The 21920-nt window shown below is 43.7% G+C and overlaps 1 protein-coding gene and 1 pseudogene across 1 annotated transcript in view; one reads left to right on the forward strand and one right to left on the reverse strand.

The window, feature by feature from the left end:
• The window catches only part of TMEM178B (transmembrane protein 178B), a 343980-nt gene that overhangs the window by 211152 nt on the left and 110908 nt on the right, over positions 1-21920 (forward strand). The gene's annotated exons all lie outside the window — the stretch shown is intronic.
• On the reverse strand, positions 10510-10628 carry LOC111827201 (annotated as a pseudogene).

Raw genomic sequence — 21920 nt, forward strand, 5'->3', positions numbered from 1 at the left:
AGATGGTTTGCGGGCGTATGTCATCTATTACTACGCAATAATACAGCGTCCTATTGTGTTTTTTTATCTCGCCCCCGACACGTCAAACTTGAGTGAATGGGCGATGAGGGCGCTATGTACTCTCCTCGCTCCGTCAATCAGAAGCTGGTGTTGGTGGGTGGAGGGGGGTTGGGGCCGCGCCCCCCTGTCACACACAGAGCCACAGGGCGATCAGAGGTTTGGGGAGCTCCCCCTATCAGGCACAGAGCAGGGCTGATCAGGGGGTTGGGGTGCCTTCCCCTGTCACGAACAGAGCAGGGTGGATAGGGAGGTTGTGGCCCCGCCCCCTGTCACTCACAGAGCCGCAGGGCGATCAGGGGGTTTGGGCGCTGCCCCTTGTCACGCTGATCCCGGTGCCGGGAGGCATATTACCCTTTTACTAGAATAGAGGCCTGGTGCACGGGTGGGGGCCGGCTGGTTTGCCCTGAAGGGTGTCCTGGATCAGGGTGGGGGGTCCCCACTGGGGTGCCTGGCCAGGCTGGCTGAGGGGCTGAGGGCTGTTTTTCCGCTGGCAGTTGACTAAAAGCTCCCAACCGCTCCTTGTTTTCTTTTTCTTTTTTTTTTTTATTCTGGGCCAGCTTTAGCTCTGAGGCCTCGCTGCTGAAAACATTGATACAGTGTTGCGGTCAGGCTGGCTGAAGCCCGGCTGACTGAAAGCCGGTTTCTGGGGTTTTGTTTAGCTTCTGAATTTCACCATAGTTGCTTAGAGTTGCAGCTGAGAGGCCGGCAAGTCAGGCGGGGAAAGTTGGAGTCCACCGTCACTGGAGCAAGCAAGCCTCCCTGTTCGCTTCAGTGCATGGCTGCCGGCCGCCATCTTGGCTGACAGTTAATTTGCATAAGGATATGCTGATTAGCCAATGGGAATGGTAGCGGTCGTACGCTAATTACCATGTTTCTCTTTTATTAGTGTAGATTATTATAGATATGTACCCAAAATCTATGATGTCTTTAGGTTTATTGCCTTTATGCCCTATAGTCAACCTTCAAGTCTTGGAACAGGAGGGCTGGGCATTTGAGGTATTGATACTGAAGACTTTAAAACTTTACCCTGGGGGTATAGCACCTATTTCTGGCCTCCAACCAGTACTACCTTGGACATCTATCAAGAGATTGCATGGAGTTTTGTTAAAACATGCCATGGTAAAATGAATGAAGTAACAGCACCCCTCAAACTATCACCCCCTCCCGGGGGGTTAGATGTGCAGCATTGTATATGTGGACAGGATCTTGAGTAGGAGAGCTGGGGCTTTGGCTAGCCTGCCTGTTGTGGGTGCCATCCTTATTGCCAATCCCCTCCTATGACTGGGTTACAGATTCTATAAACCACGCACAGCCTGTTGAACCACTGTATCAAATCATCATACTCATCAGGTTAACAGATCTGTCTTTATTCTTGTCCCAGGGGATAAATCTATTCTGTCATCGCAACATATTTGGGTAAAGTCATTTGTTCTTGGTGTTTTTTGTTCAAAGAAATTGAAAAATGAATTGTACTGATCTGCTAGCACATTGACCATTCTACAGAACATTTTATAATAGCCACTGCAGGTGTGTTGGGGGAAGGAAATCAACCCAGAAACACTGACCAAGCATCCCTTTACACAACTTACACTGTCTGTCCTTTCCCATTAATTAAACAAGTATCAAGTGACCTGCTATTAGCAGGGAGCTGATAAAGGGAGAGAAAATAAAATAGGATATGTGATCCCAGATCACAAAGAACTAAACATCTGTTGCGGAGATCAAATTCACACAAAGTGGACAACTCTTTAGAAAGTATTCTAATAACAGGTTATACAGAATAATGGTAGTCAAATGAGCTCATCAATGCCCCTGGCCCGTAGATGAACCAGGACTAGAAAAGGAGAAGTGGGTGGAGCTCCCCAGGAAGGCCACAGTGAGCCTGAGGAACTTCGACTTCATCCTGAGGTTGCTAGGAGCCCATTGAAGGGCTTTTAATTGGAGAGTAGCCATGATTCAATTTCTCATTTAAAAAGGTCATGGCTGTTGGCTGGAGAGTGATGTGGGGGGAATATGGGTGGTACTATCACAGAAGGAAGTGAAGATGGAAGTGAATTGTAAAAAAAAGAAACTGATGGATTGGAGAGAAACTCTCCAATGGAAAGCCATTGGAGGATTTTAGGAAGAAGAATGCTATTATATGACCTATGTTTTAATGAATCACTCTGGCTCCTGGGTTAAATATATTTTGGAGGTGGGAAGAGGATGGTAGAAGAGGGATCAGCTATTGCAATAATATAGGCAAGAGATGGTAAGCTTAGACCAGGTCAATAACAGTGGAGGTTGTGAAAGAAAGTAAAATACTGTCTTGATTTTGAAGGTTGAGACAACAGGATTCCTGATAGATTCGATGTAATGTGTGAGAGAAAGAACAGTAAAAAATGGCTTCAAGACTTTTTGGCCTAAGCAACTAAGAGGTTGAATTGCCATCAGCTGAGAGGCAGAAGGCAGAAGAAGGAGTTCGATTTATGGGGGAAGTGTTGTGTTAATATATCCAAATGGAGATAACAAGTAGACAATTGGGTTTCAAGTTTTGTCAGGTAGGGACTGGCGACATAAATCTGAGAGCCTCTGGCATATAGATGATATATAAAGCCATTGAATAGATGATATCACCAAGAGAGTAAATATAATTAGAAAAGAGTTGGGCTGACTTCTGGGGCACCCCGATGTTAAGAGGTCAAATTTATAAGGAAGAGGCAGCAAAGCAGATGGAAATGCTGTGGCCAGTGAGTTAGTAGGAACCTGTGTCTGGTGCTTGGAAATCCTGTGAATTATTCAAAGGCAGGAGGAAATGATGAATATGACAAATGCTGTTGACAGATCAAGTAGAAAGAGAAATGATGAGTTTCCATTGGATTTAGCAAGATGGAGTGCAATGGTGAGCTTGATAAGAACAGTTTGGGGGAATTGGAGGGAGCAAAAATAGAATTATCTCAGGAGAGAATGGGAGATGAGAAGTTAGATGCAATGACTACCGATATCTCTTGAAGAGTTTTGCTACAAAGGGAAGGGAAGACATGCAGACAGTGAGTTGGACATGGAAGCAAGGTCAAGGAAGTCACTGGTAACTTTGATGAAAACAGTTTCAGTGGCTGATACTGTAGGGGGAGAGGATATTGAGTGTCTGTTTGCTCACCTTTACAAAAGGGGGAGTGGTTTGGGCCATTGGAGCATGGCCTCAGTGGCCAGTGGCAGACCTTGGTATTTTCTTGGTGGTCTCTTTGTAACTCTCTGGGTGCCTGCCCATTTTACTGGTCTTGTTTAGGACTTCTATTGCTCCCTTTGGAGCATTCCTTGAGGAGGTTATGTCTTCTGAATGGGTTTTCCCTGTGTTCTCAGGGTACATATTTGCCCCCTGGAGCAAGAGGATGACCTCCTGGCTGTGACTCTCCATTTGCACAGTCCAGCTGTCACATCTGCTGTTCTAAGTCAGTCTAACCAGACTCCAGACTCATGGTTCTGATAATCTTGTATTACTGCCTAAGATCCAAGACTCTCAATTTTTTATACACAATTTTGTTCATTAAAATATAATTCAGGCCCAACCGGCATGGCTCAGTGGTTGAGTGTTGACCTATGAACCGGAAGGTCACCATTCGATTCCCAGTCAGGGCACATGCCCAGATTGTGGGCTTGATTCCCAGTGGAGGGGGGTGGGCATGTAGGAGGCAGACAATTGGTGATTCTCTGTTATCATTGATGTTTCTGTCTCTCTCCCTCTCCCTTCCTCTCTGAAATCAATATAATCAATTTTATATATATATTAGAGGCCCGATGCACGGAATTCATGCAAATATAGGCCTTCCTTCCCTTGGCTGCCGGCACCGGCTTCTCTCTGGCACCTGGGACCTGGGCTTCCCTCGCAGCCCCAGCTTTGTCCCAAAGGTCATCCGGAAGGACATCTGGCCTATGTAGCATATTATGCCATATATATATATATGGTTTCCTTTATCTAGATTCACATCCCAAATGTTTTAAAACTCCCATTCTTTAAAGTACCCAAATACTACATTACATTGTCAAAAATTAGATTATACCCATAAACAAAAAGAAATAAAGTTCCCTGTAGGCCCACCACCCTCATCCAGCTCCTGTTACCATCATGTGGTTCACACATACACTGATACGAGCACATATCAACACATTCCATTAACATGTTCTGTTCACTCAGACCAGTGGTCCGTGTGACTACCATGACCTTTGGTAACTGTTACCCTTCCTTCCCTGTGAATTTCTTCTCTTCCATCTCTGCACATGAGCTCCCTTCCTCCTTCCCCCCTCCAACTCTTCTCAGGGAGGTATCCTCAATTTAAAGACTCACATGCCTGTCATGTGAATGTCCATGAAGGTTTTCAGGCAATTTTTCTCGACATTCTTTTCAAATTACAGAAAGCAGCATACGTGTATGTGGAGGAGGAGGGTGACAGTTGAGTGTGCCCAGAGAAACAGAGGTGTGAAATGCATATTAATTCGTCTCCTGCCTGAAATTGCATTATTCCCCATAGAAAGGTAGCCATTGCCCATCTCACCTGGTCTATGCAAAATGTGTTGGGATTCTCTAATGCTTCCTCACCTTGTAGTGAGTTGTGAATTAAATTCCATTCTAATCAGCCCCAGTGCTTCATTCATTATTTTGGGGACTGATATATTTTGGTGCTTTATTGCTCATTCCTCTCCCCGCCCCACCCCCTGTTTGAGTAGGTTGCAGGGGTCTCCTTGGGAAGCACTAAAGAGCACTCAGCTGAATAAGTGTCCCCATCCATTTCGAATCAAGCATTTTAATGACATTACCACATTTCTTTACCACCATGTCCTCTCTACCTTGCCCCTCCACTGTTCCTAGAGAGTCAGCAGTCCTGTGGGATGGCCCAGAATTGACACTTACTTTCTCTCCAGGTTCCAGTGGCTTCTCACGTGGATGCTCAGCTCTAAAATTCTGTGGTGCAGAAAATGCTCTTGGACATGAACATTCATATGGCCCAGTTGTATATTAGTTGGTGGCCTTAGCCAGTTTGGGACCACTTATGATTGTGTAGATATGAAGTTTTCATTTTCCACCCTCTGAGCCTCCCAGCATCAGTCCCTTATCACAGCCAGGCACAGCTCCTCTGAGTTCATCATTCTCATCATGCTCAGCAACACCTTATTTGGATTTTCCGCCTAGGAAACCAAATGCACCCACATAATCATTAGCAAGTTGTTAGGAGCTGAATATTTATCAGACACCCACAAATTTTAGGTGCTATGCAAAATATGGTTGCCAGGGCATTGCTTTTGTCTGAGATGCCAAAGGAAGTTAATTAGCATTTGAGAGATATGCCCACATTGCCGATGGGGCTCATGACTGTGTTGGGCCAGAGCTGGACAGAGGCTGGGTCCATCCACTGTGCTGGATGGAGGGTGGACTCCTCCCAGGGCCCCCTGCTAGCTATCATTATCATTGTAGTTGTTGCTGTGGTCAGTTTTGGATTATAACACACTGGCAGCTGTGTGCCCTCTGGGACTTAGTCCTAAAGAAGATGCACAACCAGCTCCTTGGAAATGGGAGAAATATTTTTCTACTTAAGCTTGTGAAGAGCTATTGAAAGAAGTAGAGAAGAAAGCAATGGGAAGAAAGGGGAATTTTGAAATTCCCACTAGGAAAAAAATCCCTAGTAGTTATGTCTGTGGCTACCTTTGCCACCAGCTGCCCCCCATAGAGGTCACCATCCCACAGACCCTTCTCTTTGCAAATCAGTGGTGAAGAGCCCTGGGAAATGCATTTAGTTGGCATTCCGAGCCACGTGTGTGCTGTGTCCTATAGAAGGAGAGCACTTGATCCCGGTAATTAAAAGTGCCAGCTCCTTATCAGGAGAGGGTTCTATTAAATTATGTACAGTAAATATTTTTGCAAGTTGGAACTCTGAAGAAGACTTATTGATCTGTGGCAAGCTGCCAGGCAGCTGGTAAAGATTTGGAAAATGGTTCTCAATCCAGGGCAGGTCCTGGGAGGGTGGGAACGCAAACAGTCTGGAGGCTCTTTTGTTTCAGCTTTTTCTCTGCCTCTGGTGAGGAACTGAGGAGCGAGGAGCGGCAGTTTGTCCCAGGGCCGCTGAATCAATAGCAGACAATGACATGAGCTGCTTGGTTAGTGCAGCCTCGGCAATTCTGATAGGAGTCATATCAGCACCACTGCTCAGGAGGGGCAGCCAGGAGAAGGGAGAGGAAATCAATGTCAGGAGGCCCAGAGTCCGATCCAGCTGGAGCGGCAGGTGGTGCTGTTGGGAGGTGGAAGGAGGGGCCAATGCTGGACCCTCAGCTCTGCCCTGTCCTCCAGGGATTCCTGAGAGGGCACGGGGGTTCTTATCTTCTCTAACCCCCATCTGCCAAGGTCCATATCTGTCCTCTCTCCTCCCTCAGTGTCTGGCTCTGCCCTGAGGATGCTGAAAGTGGCCTAGGCCACTTGAGAACAGAGATGGGAGGTGGGGACAGGCGTGACCAGGAGATCTTTCCTCGTGGTTTTGGTTTTGCACAACTGGACAGGCACCCTAAGGCGAGACCAAGGGTGACAGCTGAGAGGACTGCCCAAATGCCTGGCCTCTAGCTAAAATGTCCTCATTGAATGCCTCTCTCTTCTTTTTTGTTGTTAATCCTCACCCGAGTATATTTTTTCCATTGATTTTCAGAGAGAGTAGAAGGGAGGAGGAGAGACAGAGAGAGAGAAACATCGATGTGAGAGAGACACATCGATTGGTTGCCTCCCGCATGCACCCCCACCAGGGCCGGGGATTGAGCCTGCAACCGAGGTACATGCCTTTGACTGGAATTGAACCTGAGATCCTTTAGTCCACAGGTCAATGCTCTATAATCGCTGAGTAAAACCGGCTAGGTCTGTGTTCTCTCTCTTTCTCTCTGTCTTGTTCATGGCAGTATTTCTAGTTCTTGGGAACATTTACTGGCACATAGTAGGTGCTCAATAAATACTTGTTGAATGAATGAATGTATGAATAAATGAATGGCTTCTTCCTTCTTTGTCTTGATTTAGTTATCCTGTGAAGGTTCCTAGAGCTAGAGCAGAGGGTGGCTGGGAAAAGGGCTGTGCTTGGAGCTTTCAGAAAATCCTGTTGATCTCATATGCTGAGCAATGCACCTGAAATCCAGGTGTCTCCTGTCATTTGGAAACTCCTGCCAGCTGGGCTGTAAGGCAGAAGGAGCAACTGGGAACTAAGGGACAGGTGGTCAAGACGAAAAGTCAAAAGCAGGTCCACAGGTAAAATGATGCTTCTGATCCTTCTCTCTCTAGTTCCAGCCGCCGGTCCCCTGTGCCTGTGGCAGTTCCTAGCCTCCCCCACCTTCCCTCTCTTCTGCATTCTTCTCACCAGTGATATGGCATATTTGTGGGGGCCTGGCACAAGTGAGGCAGATTCGTGGGCTGCCATAACTCTCTTTTTTCCCGCTGCCTGGCATTCTGCAGATTTGTGGTTCATTTGCACCTTCAGTGGTTATGGGAGAACAGGAGAGAGAAACCCACAGATAGATGTTTTGCTGCTCATTTGTAACTTCTGTCAAGTGAGAGAAGCCCATGAACACAGTTGTACTACAGTGTATGGCTTGGGATTGCTATTCCACCCCCTTTAGACTTCTCATTGTCTCATCTCTCTCCCATTAGCACAGCATGATGGGAACTGGTCTGCATTACAGATGTGTCCAGAGCAGAGACACACGGTGGTTCTGTCAGGTCGGTTTGGTATCACAGGGGAGCCGTCTGAGTCATCTGTTAGAGAAAGGATTGAAAAGGTGGTGCGTGTGTGCATGTGTGAACCTAGATGCTTCTGAGGCCTGTTCTTTCTTCTTAAATCTGGGGAAACTTGCTAGCTTTCCTCCCAGTATCTCTGGGAAAAGTGAGCCCCCACTCTGTGCTTGAGGTTTTATTCTCTGCAGGGAGCCATTGCTCTGCTGTTTAGAGAAGGCTTTGTGCTTTGCAGCTTTAGATCATTTCACAAGATGAAACACCATCTCACCACTGACAATTAAAATGTTTGATGGTCTTCTCAACTGAAAAAGAGTAGTAATCATCACTTGCTACAGGCGGACTTGGAGAGTGGCTGTTACCTAGCCAACTGGAAGCATGTAGTCCTCACTGGGGCCTATGTTACTACAGTTACGCGCCTCATCCTCACTGTCTTTTCAGCCACCTCAGCTGCTGTCTGTACCCTGGTACCACCATCACCTCAATATCACTAGCATCACCATCACCACCACCATCATCATTATCACCATCACCATCATCATCACCATTACTATCACCACCACTACCACTACCATTACCACCACCAGCACTACCACCATCACCCTCATCATCACCACAACTATCACCACCATCAACACCACCATTACCACCACCACCACCACCCACTACCACTCACAACCTATATTCTACTCCTCGGTCCCCAGCCTCCTGGCTGTATTCCTCAGTTTCCTCATCTATTAAAAACGGGGAATCTGAATCCCATCCTGCTGGGTTCACTGAAGGATGAGGTATTGGGAACTGCTGAGTTTCAGGGAGACTGGCCAGGAGAAGAATGTGTTGAATGACAGAAACCTGGGTCCACCACTGTTCACTATGTGGTCTTGGGCACTGTTGCTCAATGAACTACATATTCTAAAATTCTTACTACCATTGCCTCTGCCACCACCATTACCACCACTTCCACCTTCACCATCACTAAAATCAGCAACAGGGAACTCTTTCTTATTGGACTTACTTGCCAAGCACTGTTGTATGTGCTTTGCCTTTATCTACTCACTTAATTTTAATAAAAACTCTAGGATGCATTTAAATATCAGCCGCCTCATTTTCAATATGATTACCCTGATGATACTAGTACATGACAAATCTAAGTCTCAGAGCTATTCAGTAATTTGCCCATGGTCATGGAGTTAGTAAGTGCTGATGGAACCTTAATTCTGTCTATACTTTTGGCTACATCTTTCAGGTTATTTACGTGTGCACTTTTGTATCTGTGCATCTGTGGGTATATGTGTTTCTACATAGGTCAGTGTGGACTTTGTCATTGTGATAATGAGGAGGCAATGGTGGCTTCATTAAAGACTTTAAGTCCATTGCAAACACCAGATGTAGAAAATATTCAAGAGACCTGCAGCAGACACCACAAGATGGTTTAGTGTGTTTAAAAGCAATGTTGTTTTCAAATTCTGTCATAGAAATTAGAGTAATAAAGGGGGAGGGAAGTGGTTTTGGTCATGATGCAGTTAAAACTTCACTAATAACCTTATTTTGCTTAAAAGTGATTATAATCAGTAGATAAATGCTGTAAATGAGTCAATTATATAATTGAGCTTTCTCTTAACCTTTCCTTTTATTCACTCCCAACTTTATTTTCTTCCCTGGAAACCAAAGAAACATAAAAGTAATCTTTGGGGCTCAGGTTGGAGGGCACTCTCATTCTGGCCAGAAACCTCTCATTAAGATCGTTAATAATGAAAACACTGGAACCCTACTGCGCCGCCCTCTATTTGACATTGGGCAACAATTGAAGGAGGTGAAGAGAAGACCTTCTAAGGGAAGGGCTCCAAAGCCTGGGATGATCATTTCAGCAGTGGCAGCCTCGCACAGCTGGGATGGAAAAGGCAGCTGTCTCTGGTTGAACTTAGTGGCTGGGTTGGGAGGCTAGGCAGTGTGCTGCAGGACAGGGTGCAGCAATGGGGCATCCAGAGCCAGCAGGGGGAGGGGCAGGGGTTAGTCATGGCTCAAGCAGCCGGCTGCAGGAAGGACAGAGTTCTGAAGGCAGGCCAAGTAGGAGGTCAGAAACCAAGACTGTACTCAGCAGCAAATCTAGTGAAAAGGAGATTTAAAAAAAATGAGTTCATAAAGTTGAAGGTGCACATACAAAGTTGAGTAGAAAAGCAGGGGCATTCATGTGCTCCAAGAAAGAAAATTTGAACATTAAAGCAAATTCTCCCCAACTCACCACATCTTGCCCTTTGTGGCAGAATGTAATCCTGGATGCTGCAGGTATGGGGGGTAGGGGTGGAAAACAATGGGCTGCGTGGAAGGAATGTAGGCGGAAAGACAGGAACAGGCAGAACCTGGTGTACTCAGACTGTCCCTGAGTGGTGGGCCTCAGACTCGTAGAAACTGCCAACCTGGCTTGAGGTCCATGAGGTGGACATTTGATTGCACAGTAGGATTCAAGGCAAGTTGCAAAAGGTTGAGGAAGACCAGGATCAAAATAAAATGGGATGGTTATTAGGCTTGATTCATAAAAGCAGTACTGGGGTAGATAGACTAATGGCCCCCGAAGTTGTCCATGTCTTAATCTCTGGAACTTGTCTGTTACTTTCCATGGCCAAAGGGACTTTACAGGTGTAATTAAATTAAGGGCCTTCAGAGGGAAGATTATCCCAGTGGGCCCAATAGAAACACAAGGGTTCTTTTTTTTTTTAATATGTCAGTAGTGGAACGATCCACCCTTTTTACTTGCAAAGTGTGAACAGAAAGCTACTATATTTCTCTAGGACATTTACAAAGAGTTTTCTTTACCTTAAGAAGAAACAAGGGTTCTTATAAGAGGGAGGCAGGAGGAGCAGAGCCAGAGATATTTGAAGATGCTGGGCTGTTAACTTGGATGTTGGAGGAAGAGGCTACGAGTCAAGGAATGCAGGCAGCTCTTAGAAGCTGGAAAAGGCAGAGAAACAGATTTGTTTCCACAGCCCCTGGAGGGGGTACAGCCTTGCTAAAACCTTGGTTTCAGCCCAGTGAAACCCATTTTGGACCTAAGACCCACACAACTGTAAGCCAATAAATGGGTGTTGTTTTAAGCCACTAAATGTGTGGTGATTTGTTATAGCAGTGATAGGGCACTGATACAGATACCAGTTTCTTCTGAATTATTTATTGCTTTTAAACACGTACTTTAGAAATTTCATCTGTAATTCTTCTTATTATAATTTGGTATATACTAGTAGAGCTATTAGCGATAACATGTAAATAAGGATGTATGTTTTTGTGGAGGTTTTTTAAGGATTTTTTTTAAGAGAGTGAAATCATGCTTATTTCAGTCAGTTAAAACTCATCAAAAGATGTGTGTTTCTTAGAGGATCCTAATTGCAGCCATACCACCACCTGTTGGTGGCACAATCTTCACTTCAGAAAAATATCTAAGGAAGACAGAAAACTGCAGGGAGCATTGCAACAGAAAAACACTTAAGTTAGAAAGGAAAAGCAATTATCATGCCCTGACATGAAACTCTACCTAATAGATTGGTGGGTCATTAGATACCATATGCTATCATTTTTGCAAGATCATTTGATGCCCCTCCGTTTTTCAATATTATCTGAATTATGTATCTGTATGTTCGGCAATATGTAGCTAAAAATGAAACTCGCTGTTCCCATCCCCCAAATTGGAAAGAAAGACAAGCTCTGAAAAATCACTTGTAGCCAAAAGGTATTGGGTGAGGTCAACTCTCAGAAACAAATACGCACCTTCACTACAGATTCACACGTCAACATCGACGAGAAGGAAATGAGTCTTCTCCTTTCTTCCTCCACCGAGGGCTGGGTTTGACCCCGTTTGGAGTTCTCAGTGCACAAGCTGGAGAGAGGGAGGCAAACCGCTTGCTGGTTGTTGTTGCTATGGAAACTGGCAGAGACAAAAGGCCACAAAAATGAAGGAATAAGATGACATCTAAGGATTAAAAAACAAAATAAAGTAGGTTTTTCCCCCCTTCTTTTCTTCCCATTTTGCTACATTAACTTATTAAATGCTGTGGTTAGAAAGACCACAGGTGTGGGGAGGGCAATATGCAGAAGGGAAAGGGACACGGTTTTGCCTTCTATTTTGTCATTTGTTTTAACTGCATAATTCAGTTTAGTTTTTTCTTTTTAATTGCTCATCACTCCTCTTCTCCTCCAAAAGAAAAGAGCCCTCCCCAGAGGTAGCATGCAAATCTGTCATTTGTCTCTAAGGAAGGAAATGAGACTAGCAGTAATTCTGCTCACTGTGAGGAAGGTCTTTCTCACCAGTGGCCTGGCTGCCTTCTGACCAGGATGTTTTCATCTGTAGACAGCAAGGAGTGGCTGCATGCAGGGACCAAGAGGCGGGCATGATGACACTCTCATATCTAGTGATTAATTCTTTCAGTCACATATATAATTGCAAAGCTCCCATCCTGAGAAGCTCCAGAAATCTTCCAAGGCTTTTGCTCAGCCCCGTTCTACCAGGATCTGGGAAATTTCCTACATTTTGGGGTTCCAGTGACCTTTTGGCACTTCAGAAATTAGTCTTGACTTTTCCAATGTCTTCTAGTAGAAATGTATGAGTTGCATCAAAAACATGACTTAAAAACAACAATTGAATAAAAGAGGAATAATAGGTTTTTTTGGTGTCATTGTTTTTGACTTTCCTGCTATTGGATGAGTGAATCATTAAGCCAGTATTTCTCCAACTGTCATCGGAGGACCACCTAAGGCAAAATGGGTGGCGTCCTTTATTAAAAATGTTTATTCAAAATAATTCATATTTCAGACCTTCTGAATGAGAATCTCTTGGAAGGACCCAATGAATCTGTTTATTTTCCAGTTGCTCATGTCATCCTTAAGATAAAGCTTCGCTTCCAGCCCAGGTCTCTTTGACAACCTCCTGGATGGTGCTCATTTAGCTGGTGGCTTAGCCCCTTGGTTGGTAAGGAATCTCGTTTGAGTAAGCTTAAGCCAATTTTCCTCTTTTGGACAGGGAGCAGAACATATCAGTATCCACTTTAAGCAAAACTCTTCTCACATCTGGATGACCCAATCTTTCCTGTTTTTGTTTTTTTTTTTTTCTTCCCTATTTGAGTTTCCGCAGTCAGCGAGGTGTGGGAACTCTTTGCTGGATCTCATGTTGCACAGTCTCCAGTTTCTCTCAGTTTGATTGATTCTTCTGCCCACCTTGGTAGGTTCTTCGTGCCGTGGGGTTTTGTTATATACCCTCTCTCTCCCAATGGAATGGCAACTTCCTGTTGTCATTTTGTCTGTCATTGCTCACAGCTAGCTGCTCCCCTCCAACACACCTATACCACTGGTTCTCAAACTTTGGCTGCACCAGAATCACCTAGAACAGTGGTTGGCAAACTCATTAGTCAACAGAGCCAAATATCAACAGTACAACGATTGAAATTTCTTTTGAGAGCCAAATTTTTTAAACTTAAACTATATAGGTAGGTACATTGTTATTAACTTAATTAGGGTACTCCTAAGCTGGCCTTTGCTAAAAACGTCCTCAGTCTGATTGAGGTACGTTCGCTGAGGTCGACCCCTTCCAACTCTCCCATCCACACTCATCTTGTATACTTGTTTTGTCTATCTCCTTTCTGAAAACCGACTTCTGCGCATGGGCCACGAAGTTTCAGTCGCACTGTATGTGCGCGCCCGCACGTGGTATTTTGTGGAAGAGCCACACTCAAGGGGCCAAAGAGCCACATGTGGCTCGCGAGCTGCGGTTTGCCGACCACTGACCTAGAAGGCTTATTAAAACATGGATGGACCTTGGGAATATCATGCTAAGTGGAATAAGTCAGACAGAAAAAGTCAAGAACCATATGATTTCACTCATATGTGGGATATAAAACTAAAAGCAACAAGTGAACAAACAAAACAAACCTCATAAGCACAGACAACAGTATGGTGGTTACCTGAGGGAAGCGGGTGGAAGGGTAGCAAAGGGAAAAGGGTCAAATCTATGGTGACAGAAGATGATTTCACTTGGGTGGTGGGCACACAATGCAATATACAGATCATGTATCATAGACATGTGCACTTGAAATCTATATCATCTTATTAACCAATGTCGCCCCAATAAACCTAAAAATAATTAATTAATTTAAAAACAACAATAGCCATGGATTGCTGGGCCCACACAATGTGTGTCTCTAAAGAGTTCCCAGGGGATGCTGATGCTGCTGGCCCAGGGGCCACACTTTGAGAACCACTGCCTGCACTTTACTCACATCACTGGGCCCTGTCACCCCCTTAGGGAGTCTGATTCATTCCAGTCCCACTGACCCCTTGCATTGCATCAGACAAGACCACACACGATAAATATGCATCCATCGGAACTGACCAAATGAAACGAGACATCTCTGTGATCTCAGACTGGTCCTTGGATTCTGACTGTGAGTTTCCAAAGCCAGATGGCTCCTCAGAGAGGCTTGGTTGGCACTCCCCAAATCTGGCTCTGGCCTGTTGTTGGACTCATTTGCAACCACAGAATCTAAGGCCAGATGGGTGCCCAGGCTGCTGACCTTCCCGCAGCTGCCCAGCTCAGAATCCGGCTTGATGCAGGCGCAGCTGTGGTGGGAAACCTTCCTTCAGCCTTGGCGCTCCTGCTTGTTCCTTAGAGACAACTGCGGGGCTGGCTGCCCAAGCTGCTGGGCTCCCGTCACACACAGAGAGTCCATGATCTTGGCCTGTGATTCCCAAACCTCCTTGGAAGCAAAGTACAACTACATATTCATACTGCAGAGGACAATATAGTTCAAATATAAATGTGAAAATACAGAGCATACTGGCTCCTCACTGTGTGCTGACCTAAAGTTCTGTCCTCTGGTGTTAATATGTAGTTGGCATCACCTAATAATGACCATATCAGCAGCAGCACTGAACATGGGTTATCTCATATAATATTGTGTGCTGTGAAGTTTTATGAATTCCATTTCACAGACCAGGCCACTGAGGGTTAAGTGACTCACCTGTCATCACAGAGTTGGAGGTACAAGTCCTGGTCTCTGAGCCCCTGGTCCCATGGCCCTTCAGTCACTGAACTTCAGATGGTGTTTTAAGGGATTAAACTTATAATGAATTCCCCTCTATAATGGGGAATCACGGTAAGTCCCAGCATATTTTAGAAATTTTTTCATTACTTTGACAAATTTTTAATGTGATTAGAAAACTTTTTTTAAGCCATGGATTGCTTTTTTAAAAAAGTCAAGCAACTCTTGCCCTAGCTGGTTTGGCTCAGTGGATAGAGCGTCTGCCTGTGGACTGAGGGTCCCAGGTTCAATTCCAGTCAAGGGCACATGCCCGGGTTGCGGGCTCTATCCCCAGTAGGGGTCGTGCAGGAGGCAGCCAATCAATGATTCTCTCTCATCATTGATGTTTCTATCTCTCTCTCTTCCTCTCCCTCTCTGAAATCAATAAAAATATATTTTAAAAAAGTCAAACAGCTCTTAGAAAGAAGGCCAGTGTATAAAACTGATAAAGATGGACCTGGAATGCCCAGCATCCCACCCTCTCAGCCCCTAGAGTCTCAGATTGATTTGAAAACCACCGGAGGAGGTAGAGATTTCAGAACTTTGGGAATCAGAAGACCTGGCTTTGAACAGTAGCTGGCTCTGAGTCAGCAAAAGTCTCCAGTGGTCTTGGCTGTAAAGTTACAAAGGTAGACGAGGGCCCTACCACATCTCTGAGTATGACTCAGGCATTGATTAATGAGCTTGAACTAATGGCTAACAAAATCTAGTAAAGAAATGGGCTCTGCTTTTATGAAGAGATTAAAGCTAGTCATAATTAGCACATTGCATACAAATGTGTTATGAAAAATAGTTTAGAAAGAAATTATGTCCGGAAGTAAAAGGTTACAGCTGCACTCTCCTTTCTCTTAGTACTTTGCTTTGGATCCCCTCTCCCCACCCTTTTCCATTTATAGATAGAAGGCAGCTACATTTCAACCTATTTGGTCAAGCTGCCACAAATTCATTATCAATAGTACCTGGATTACTATAGGTTATTTATCAGAATTTCCACATTTACAAGTATATTTAGAGAGCAAGTTGATAATTCTGTAATAGAATCTTTAAACTAAAATATCAACGATTTGGGATTGATAGTAAAGACTATCAATCTCTTTGGAGAGATTCTGGAGAGGTAGGATGTCACCTTTCACCGTAGTTTTGTTTTCTATCCTCAGTATCATAGTTGTTGGTCTCTTTTCTTGCCAAGATGTAGTGAAGATGACACTGCCTCAGTGAATGACAGTTATCTCAGCATAAGCTGTGGTGTGTGCCTTAGGGTCATTTATCCTTTTTATATTCAAGTATTGGGTGATTTTGTCATTTCCTCACTAGATGTGGTTTGTTGTATGGTTAGTGTTTCATAGAAAATGCAGAAGGAGACCTAATGTGGCCAGGAACTTAATACTCATCTTGCAAAGAAAAGACAACTGTTGAAGAGGTTCAGTTTAATTAATTACTAAATCAAACTATAAATTATTACTTAAAATATGCTTATTTTTTAATATATTTTTATTATTGATTTTTTTACAGAGAGAAAGGACAGGGATAGAGAGTTAGAAACATCGATGAGAGAGAAACATCAATCAGCTGCCTCCTGCACACTCCCTACTGGGGATGTGCCTACAACCAAGGTACATGCCCTTGACCAGAATCGAACCTAGGACCCTTGAGTCCGCAGGCCGATGCGCTATCCTCTGAGCCAAACCAGTTAGGGCTAAAATATTCTTATTGATTGTTTTATATTAACCACCATTTTTAACCTTAGATGGGCACTTTTAACTTTAAGAGAGTTAACCAAGTAAGACCTGCAATTTGGGTCTCCTGCCACCAGGGGGTGGCAGATAAGAAACTCACTTTGTTTTGTGGCATGTGGTCCAGCTCCTACCTATGACATTTTTATTCATTTATTTATTTTAGTGAAAAGTAACTCAACACCAAAATAGATGATGTGGAAAACAGTAAATCATGCTGTAGAAAACCAGGTAGAGAAATATTAAAAAATTAAGACCTAGGTATAATTTGGCATCCTTTTCAACAGTTCTTGGGTAGATCAGGTTATACTTAGTTTTTCCATGCAATTTAAACATAGTATGGCCCTAGCCAGGTAGCTCCATTGGTTAGAACATTGTCCCGATAGGCCAAGGTCGTGGGTTCGATCCTCGGTCAGGACACATGTAAGAATTAACCAAAGAATGCATAAATAAATGAAGCAACAAATTGACATTTTTCTCTCTCTCCCGTCCTCTCTGTACAATCAACAAAAAAATTTAAAAACGGCAAATAATTTTAAAAACGTTAAAATTAATAAACATAGTATGGAGGAGAGTCATGAGACTGCGCAGATTCTAAAGTAGGGGGTAAGGTGGGAACTCCCTTGGCAATCCCTTCGGCTGTCATGGTGGAGATCAGCAGGCAGGTCTCAGGGGACCCAGTAGAGTCTGATTTTCCTTCCTCGTGGGAAGACACCACTGTTTGTTAGTGAAACAGCAGATGACACACTTGGTTTGTGTTGAGGAACCACTTGTGCAAAAATACTTATTCAGGACCAGCATCACGCTCCATGCGGCAAGAGGCCCCTGTGTGAGAGCCATGGTAACGGGATACCTCAGGGGCCAGCTGGTTCGTGGTCCTCACCAGGTTCACAGCTCTCTGCGCTTTGCATGGAGTCTGGGTGCATGTACCAGGTCAGCGTGTCCTGTCTCTCTTACTCCCCACATCTTAGTCTCTCCTTTACCTTCTCCCTCTGCCCCATTTCTGCCCACCTCTTCTCATCCCTTCCTGACTGCCCGCTCCCTTGCTGCACCACCCCTGCTAACAGTGAATCCTGGATATAAAGAATGCAACCCTGGGACAAACTACCCCAATGATCTTGCTTTGTCGCAGTAGTTGCCTAGGAAAGATGATTTCACAAACAGCCTCTGTCACGAAACCTTTCAAAATTTAATTTCCAAAGGTCCGCATCTAATTACCACAGAACTTTTAAAAACAACATTCACACTTTGTTGGAGGAGAAAAGAATTTTACAAGATCTTGCCACATTTAGCAACAAGCTACATATTCTGTTGCTTCCTCCTGAGATTTTTATTAGCCAGGTGTTTTTCTTTTCTCTTCTTTTCTTTTTCCTTTCTTTCTCTTCTTTTTTTTTTCTTATCTTAGCTAAAGTCTTGGCTTTTGCCATAGTGGGTGTGTTTTTTGTTGTTGTTGTTTATTTGTTTCTAAATTTTTCATTTATTTTGTTTTATTATATGAATAAGATCACACAATCAATGAGCCAAAGCTCCTTCTGTGATAAAACCCAGACTGTCAAGGCTTTCTAAAATCACACCTGAAGAAGCGAGGTAATCTATTGCACTTAACACCTACCTCACTGGACAGTGTACCTGTGGTTCTTTAGACTCTAGTTTAGAGGGTGCTGGGCGAGGCTGTGAAGGAATCACAACCTGACCGAGAAGTCGCGTGTTAGAAGAAAGACTGGTTTCTGGAAGAGAGAGACCATCCCTTGGCAAATTGTAATTTAGGGAGAAAGCAGCCCAAAATTACTTAATCTAATTTAGACTGTGAGAAAACTGCAGCCATTTCAGAAACAGTGTGGATAATTTCAAGTTAAAAGCAGATTTTAGCAAGCAAGAATATCTCCAGCCTTGTTAAGCTAATGAAACCTTCACTAGGTTACAAAGAAATCAGAATAGGAGAGTTTGAAATGGACTGGTGAAGAAAAGGGGGAAATTTCAGGTAATGTGTCTTTTACTCTGGGTGGAAGGCTGATTTTGTCTGAAAAAGAAGAGATTTAGCCTAGTTATGATAATGAAACCTTAACTAGGTTACAAAGCCATCGGAGCATAAGTGATGAGAACCAAGGAACCTGTCAATCCTGTTAAGAGAGTGACAGGTGGAGTTCATGACAGGGTTCCAGGGGCATGGGGCCGTTGATTGACAGACCATGGTACATTCCCACATGACTGACACATGGGCAAAGGAAAGAGATCTACAAATAATAGTTTGAATAAATTTTATAATTTTTCCATCAGACTCTTCTTATTTATTTTATATTATAATTAATTCATGTTATTGGTTCATAGATAATAAACAATTTAGCTTTTATTTATAAACCAGAAGTATGCTGTATTTTTTAGGTATTCTATTTCTGATTATATTTTCTCAGTATATTTAGCTTGCTCAAATTTTAGATTGCCAAAAATACTATATGTTTTTCAATATAAATTACTCATGAGGCCTGTCTTAACTTCTCTTTGGTGAACCTATAATCTCTGGATAGAAGAACTGACTAATGGGTCATCCTATAGCAGCCATCTTACAGAAGCAGCTAGATGGGAAAGGGACCCAGAACACATGTTAGGTCAGGCTCCGAAAAAACTGAGATGGACAGGGTCACATTCAGACATTCAACACATTCTGTTTTGAACTCTTGCTGTGTTCCAGGCATTGAATGAGGTCCTTGGGTTCTGACAATGAGCAAAACAGACAAAGATCCCTGCCCTGGTGGAGCTTACATTCCAGTGATAGGAGACAGATAAGCAATAAACAAAATAGTAGGTCAATGTCAGAAGGCGATTGTTGCTGTGGAACACAAGGAAAATATAGCAAGGGGAGACTGTGGGAGGGCTGGTGGTAGAGGTGGGGCAGAATGTGGTATTAAACTTCCCTGGTGGTCCAGTCAGCATTTATTGAGTTCCCATCATTCAGAGAGCCCTGAGGAGGAATTCATCTACCAGTCCATCTACCCATCCATTCATTTATCAACCTAGTCATTTATCAACCCATTCATCTATCAACCCATTCATCTACCCATTCATCTATCAACTTATTAGTTCAATCCATCCACCATCCATCCATCCATCCATCCATCCATCCATCCATCCATCCATGCACCCATCCATCCATCCTTTTACCCACCCATGCATCCATCCATCCACATATCCATCCACTCACCCACCCACTCATCCATCCACCCACCCACCCACACATCCATCCAGTGAGATCTACTGAGTGCTTGGCACTTTACTGGGCTTGAAGATACTGAGATGAATAAGACATGGTTCCTACCTTCAAGATGTCACAATGAAAAAAAGACCTAGACAAGGAAAGCAATGATTACATAATAGCACTCTGACTCTCAGAGTTCCTTCATTCAGGCTCTGCTCAAATGCTCTTTCATCAATAAGGCTTTCATGGACCATCCCATCTAAAAAGCCTCCTCAAAGCATTTCTATTCCCTGGCCATGCTGTATTTTACTTTACAGTACACATCACTCCTGGCATTATTACATGTTGATATGTATTTTGTTCTCCCCCACTAGAGTATAAGCTCTGAGAGAAGGGACATTGTTTTGTTCACTGCTGTACACTTATTGCCCCAAATACCTAGTATGTAGAAAATGCTTAATACATTTGTTGAATGAGTGAACAAATAGAGATCTATAAAACAGGGATATATTAACTATGGAGTTGCTGACATTTTATCTCCTAACATAGTAGTGAGCAGAAAAAGTAATATTAATATAGAATCCCCTGGGAACAGTGTAAGGGAGAGGATTAAAATAATGTTATTACACAAGAAAATGTAATGTATTTTTTTACCAGATTAATTTTTAAATTTTAAATTATGAAACATTCCAGACAAACAGAAAAGAACACGTGTTTTTGCTTTATTTTTCTAATAAACACACAACACACACATTTCCTTGGAGGTTTTGCTTGAGTCCCAAGGCTCAAAGTAGCAATGCTTAGTAACAAGCAGCCCCTGGTTACTTGAAAACTATAAGGTCTTATTCATCCCTCAGTGAATTTCCCCTACCTCCAGCAGTGATGCAGCCATACCGGGGCACCCCTGCAGCATATGACCTGGCATCCGCTGGCATCCTTTTGGGTAAATCTTATCATCATGTGGATGATGGATGCAGTGGTGAGTGGTGTTAGTGGTGTGACAACCAATTTCCGGATTACCAATTTCCATCAAAACAGGGAGCCAAGGCAGAGTGTCTTACATTTCCCTTTTACAAAGATAGTCTATTCTTAGCTTTTGCTACAAATAACCCCAAAAGTCTAGTGGCTTTAAGCAACAATTATTTACTTCACTCACAAAGTTCTGAGTTGGAGATGTGGTCTGGTCTCCAGGAGCTCACTCAACTATCTATAGACAGCTGTTCCAGAAAGACCTCAGCTGATTGGCTGGTCCAGAATGGCTTCAGTTGGAATGGCTGGTCTCTGTTCCACAGGGTTTCCCATCTTCAAGGCCAGTGTACACTTGTTCACATGGTGGCTGGGCAGAGTTCTGAGAGAGAGCAGCAATGTGCAAGGCACAAGTGTGCATGTACAGTCACTGTTGCTGCATTCTGTTGCTGAAAATAAGTCACAAGCTCAGCCTAGATTGAAGGGGTGGAGAAACTGACTCTGCCCTTGACAGAAGGAACTTCAAAGTCACATTTAAAGGAATGTGGATGCAGAAAGAAGAATAGAATGATTGTGGCCACTTTGCAATGAATCTGCCCAAAGTTCATCATTTCACTATTCCATTCGATCTGAATGCCTGATTGACTCTTCCTTCTCATGTCATCTTTTTGAATATCTGGAAAATTTCCTAATTGCATGACCTTTTGATCACCCCCTAAGTTTAGATCCCCCAACCAGGTATTCCTACATAGGAAACACACAAGTAAGTAATTAGCAGGTGTGTCCCAACCCCATAATGCTACTGCAGAGGGAAGTCAGAAAGAAATTTGAGAAATGTACCAGGCTCACTATGAGACCAGAGAGAATCAAAGATGAATATGGCACATCCTCTGTTCTTGAGACATTCACAGTTGTTTTTAATTATTTAGCATTGTTTCAGGTAACTCTCCTTCCCTCACCCCTACATTCAAACACAAAATCCTGCGGATTTTACTTTTACATGTGCCCTGGAGGCATCCCTTCCACCACCTCCTCAATTCAGTCCTCTTCATCTGTTGCCATGACTACAACACAGCCTTCTTGCTGGTCTCCCTGCCTCAATTCTTCCTTCTCTGCCAAACTGTTGGCTAGGTCCATATTGCTGCTGAATGTCCCTTTAACATGAACATCTGATC

The sequence above is a fragment of the Myotis lucifugus genome, unplaced genomic scaffold (genome assembly GCF_000147115.1).
Source record: "Myotis lucifugus unplaced genomic scaffold, Myoluc2.0 scaffold_141, whole genome shotgun sequence".
Lineage (NCBI taxonomy): Eukaryota > Metazoa > Chordata > Mammalia > Chiroptera > Vespertilionidae > Myotis > Myotis lucifugus.